The 5000-nt window shown below is 56.0% G+C and overlaps 1 protein-coding gene across 1 annotated transcript in view; it reads right to left on the reverse strand.

Annotated features, from left to right (window-relative positions):
• Nucleotides 1–5000, reverse strand: part of LOC128687679 (transmembrane protein 72) — an 88870-nt gene that overhangs the window by 83007 nt on the left and 863 nt on the right. The window lies entirely within an intron of this gene.

The raw sequence follows: 5000 nt of genomic DNA on the forward strand, positions 1-5000 counted from the left end.
GGATCCCCACCCATCAGGGTCCAGGATCCCCACCCATCAGGGTCCAGGATCCCCACCCATCAGGGTCCAGGATCCCCACCCATCAGGGTCCAGGATCCCCACCCATCAGGGTCCAGGATCCCCACCCATCAGGGTCCAGGATCCCCACCCATCAGGGTCCAGGATCCCCACCCATCAGGGTCCAGGATCCCCACCCATCAGGGTCCAGGATCCCCACCCATCAGGGTCCAGGATCCCCACCCATCAGGGTCCAGGATCCCCACCCATCAGGGTCCAGGATCCCCACCCATCAGGGTCCAGGATCCCCACCCATCAGGGTCCAGGATCCCCACCCATCAGGGTCCAGGATCCCCACCCATCAGGGTCCAGGATCCCCCCCCATCAGGGTCCAGGATCCCCGCCCCGCAGGGTCCAGGATCCCCACCCATCAGGGTCCAGGATCCCCACCCATCAGGGTCCAGATCCCCACCCATCAGGGTCCAGGATCCCCACCCATCAGGGTCCAGGATCCCCACCCATCAGGGTCCAGGATCCCCACCCATCAGGGTCCAGGATCCCCACCCATCAGGGTCCAGGATCCCCACCCATCAGGGTCCAGGATCCCCACCCATCAGGGTCCAGGATCCCCACCCATCAGGGTCCAGGATCCCCACCCATCAGGGTCCAGGATCCCCACCCATCAGGGTCCAGGATCCCCACCCATCAGGGTCCAGGATCCCCACCCATCAGGGTCCAGGATCCCCACCCATCAGGGTCCAGGATCCCCACCCATCAGGGTCCAGGATCCCCACCCATCAGGGTCCAGGATCCCCACCCATCAGGGTCCAGGATCCCCACCCATCAGGGTCCAGGATCCCCACCCATCAGGGTCCAGGATCCCCACCCATCAGGGTCCAGGATCCCCACCCATCAGGGTCCAGGATCCCCACCCATCAGGGTCCAGGATCCCCACCCATCAGGGTCCAGGATCCCCACCCATCAGGGTCCAGGATCCCCACCCATCAGGGTCCAGGATCCCCACCCATCAGGGTCCAGGATCCCCACCCATCAGGGTCCAGGATCCCCACCCATCAGGGTCCAGGATCCCCACCCATCAGGGTCCAGGATCCCCACCCATCAGGGTCCAGGATCCCCACCCATCAGGGTCCAGGATCCCCACCCATCAGGGTCCAGGATCCCCACCCATCAGGGTCCAGGATCCCCGCCCATCCGGGTCCCCCACCCATCAGTGTCCAGGAGCGCCACCCATCTGGGTCCAGGATCCCCACCCATCAGGGTCCAGGATCCCCACCCATCAGGGTCCAGGATCCCCACCCATCAGGGTCCAGGATCCCCACCCATCAGGGTCCAGGATCCCCAACCATCAGGGTCCCCCACCCATCAGGGTCCAGGATCCCCACCCATCAGGGTCCAAGGATCCCCACCCATCAGGGTCCAGGATCCCCACCCATCAGGGTCCAGGATCCCCACCCATCAGGGTCCAGGATCCCCACCCATCAGGGTCCAGGATCCCCACCCATCAGGGTCCAGGATCCCCACCCATCAGGGTCCAGGATCCCCACCCATCAGGGTCCAGGATCCCCACCCATCAGGGTCCAGGATCCCCACCCATCATGGTCCAGGATCCCCACCCATCAGGGTCCAGGATCCCCACCCATCAGGGTCCAGGATCCCCACCCATCAGGGTCCAGGATCCCCACCCATCAGGGTCCAAGGATCCCCACCCATCAGGGTCCAGGATCCCCACCCATCAGGGTCCAGGATCCCCACCCATCAGCGTCCAGGATCCCCACCCATCAGGGTCCAGGATCCCCACCCATCAGGGTCCAGGATCCCCACCCATCAGGGTCCAAGATCCCCACCCATCAGGGTCCAGGATCCCCACCCACATCAGGGTCCAGGATCCCCACCCCATCAGGGTCCAGGATCCCCACCCATCAGTATCCAAGATCCCCACCCATCAGGGTCCAGGATCCCCACCCATCAGGGTCCAGGATCCCCACCCATCAGGGTCCAGGATCCCCACCCATCAGGGTCCAGGATCCCCACCCCAGGGTCCAGGATCCCCACCCATCGTCCAGGATCCCCACCCATCAGGGTCCAGGATCCCCACCCATCAGGGTCCAGGATCCCCACCCGTCAGGGTCCAGGATCCCCACCCATCAGGGTCCAAGATCCCCACCCATCAGGGTCCAGGATCCCCACCCACCAGGGTCCAGGATCCCCACCCCTCAGGGTCCAGGATCCCCACCCATCAGGATCCAGGATCCCCATCCATCAGGGTCCAGGATCCCCACCCATCAGGGTCCAGGATCCCCTCCCATCAGGGTCCAGGATCCCCACCCATCAGGGTCCAGGATCCCCACCCATCAGGGTCCAGGATCCCCACCCATCAGGGTCCAGGATCCCCACCCATCAGGGTCCAGGATTCTCACCCATCAGGGTCCAGGATCCCCACCCATCAGGGTCCAGGATCCCCACCCATCAGGGTCCAGGATCCCCACCCATCAGGGTCCAGGATCCCCACCCATCAGGGTCCAGGATCCCCACCCATCAGGGTCCAGGATCCCCACCCATCAGGGTCCAAGATCCCCACCCATCAGGGTCCAGGATCCCCACCCATCAGGGTCCAGGATCCCCACCCATCAGGGTCCAGGATCCCCACCCATCAGGGTCCAGGATCCCCACCCATCAGGGTCCAGGATCCCCACCCATCAGGGTCCAAGATCCCCACCCATCAGGGTCCAGGATCCCCACCCATCAGGGTCCAGGATCCCCACCCATCAGGGTCCAGGATCCCCACCCATCAGGGTCCAGGATCCCCACCCATCAGGGTCCAGGATCCCCACCCATCAGGGTCCAGGATCCCCACCCATCAGGGTCCAGGATCCCCACCCATCAGGGTCCAGGATCCCCACCCATCATGGTCCAGGATCCCCACCCATCAGGGTCCAGGATCCCCACCCATCAGGGTCCAGGTTCCACCCATCAGGGTCCAGGATCCCCACCCATCAGGGTCCAAGATCCCCACCCATCAGGGTCCAGGATCCCCACCCATCAGGGTCCAAGATCCCCACCCATCAGGGTCCAGGATCCCCACCCATCAGGGTCCAGGATCCCCACCCATCAGGGTCCAGGATCCCCACCCATCAGGGTCCAAGATCCCCACCCATCAGGGTCCAGGATCCCCACCCACCAGGGTCCAGGATCCCCACCCCTCAGGGTCCAGGATGCCCGCCCATCAGGATCCAGGATCCCCATCCATCAGGGTCCAGGATCCCCACCCATCAGGGTCCAGGATCCCCACCCACCAGGGTCCAGGATCCCCACCCCTCAGCGTCCAGGATCCCCACCCATCAGGGTCCAGGATCCCCACCCATCAGGGTCCAGGATCCCCACCCATCAGGGTCCAGGATCCCCACCCATCAGGGTCCAAGATCCCCACCCATCAGGGTCCAGGATCCCCACCCACCAGGGTCCAGGATCCCCACCCCTCAGGGTCCAGGATGCCCGCCCATCAGGATCCAGGATCCCCATCCATCAGGGTCCAGGATCCCCACCCATCAGGGTCCAGGATCCCCACCCACCAGGGTCCAGGATCCCCACCCATCAGCGTCCAGGATCCCCACCCATCAGGGTCCAGGATCCCCACCCATCAGGGTCCAGGATCCCCACCCATCAGGGTCCAGGATCCCCACCCATCAGGGTCCAAGATACCCACCCATCAGGGTCCAGGATGTCCATGCTACCTGCTTCTGCCTCGTCTTTCAGAATGATTATTCCATAAAACTGTTTATATATAATATATATATATATATATATATATATATATATATATATATATATATATATATATATATATATATATATATATATATATATATATATATATATATAAATATATAGGAAGTTTTCATTAGCCTCTTAGAGTAACCCGAAACATACATTTTTTGACTATACACCGAGAGGTGTATATCTCGGTGTATATTCACAGATACGTGTGTATATTGGAGTGTATATCCCTGATGCTTTCATCCCAGGGGATAAATATTGTATTTTCCAGTAATACCAACCTGCAGGATGTTTATTATTATTATTAGTAGTAGTAGTAGTAGCAATAGTATTACTACTACTACTACTACTACTACTACTACTACTACTACTACTACTACTACTACTACTGTCTACTTCCATACAGATAGGCAGGGGGTAGTAGAAGTAGCAATAATAGTAACAACAATCGTAGTAATAGCAGTAGTAATAGCAATAGTAGAGTAATATTAGTACATAGAAACTGTACCTTCACTTTTATAAATGAAAAATATTAACACGACCACAGAGTTACAAATATTAACATGATCACAGAGTTACAAATATTAACACGATCACAGAGTTACAAATATTAACATGATCACAGAGTTACAAATATTAACACGATCACAGAGTTACAAATATTAAAGATCACAGAGTTACAAATATTAACACGATCACAGAGTTACAAATATTAACACGATCACAGAGTTACAAATATTAACACGATCACAGAGTTACAAATATTAACACGATCACAGAGTTACAAATATTAACATGATCACAGAGTTACAAATATTAACACGATCACAGAGTTACAAATATTAACACGATCACAGAGTTACAAATATTAACACGATCACAGAGTTACAAATATTAACACGATCACAGAGTTACAAATATTAACACGATCACAGAGTTACAAATATTAACACGATCACAGAGTTACAAATATTAACACGATCACAGAGTTACAAATATTAACACGATCACAGAGTTACAAATATTAACACGATCACAGAGTTACAAATATTAACACGATCACAGAGTTACAAATATTAACACGATCACAGAGTTACAAATATTAACATGATCACAGAGTTACAAATATTAACACGATCACAGAGTTACAAATATTAACACGATCACAGAGTTACAAATATTAACACGATCACAGAGTTACAAATATT

The sequence above is a fragment of the Cherax quadricarinatus genome, chromosome 11, assembly GCF_038502225.1.
Source record: "Cherax quadricarinatus isolate ZL_2023a chromosome 11, ASM3850222v1, whole genome shotgun sequence".
Lineage (NCBI taxonomy): Eukaryota > Metazoa > Arthropoda > Malacostraca > Decapoda > Parastacidae > Cherax > Cherax quadricarinatus.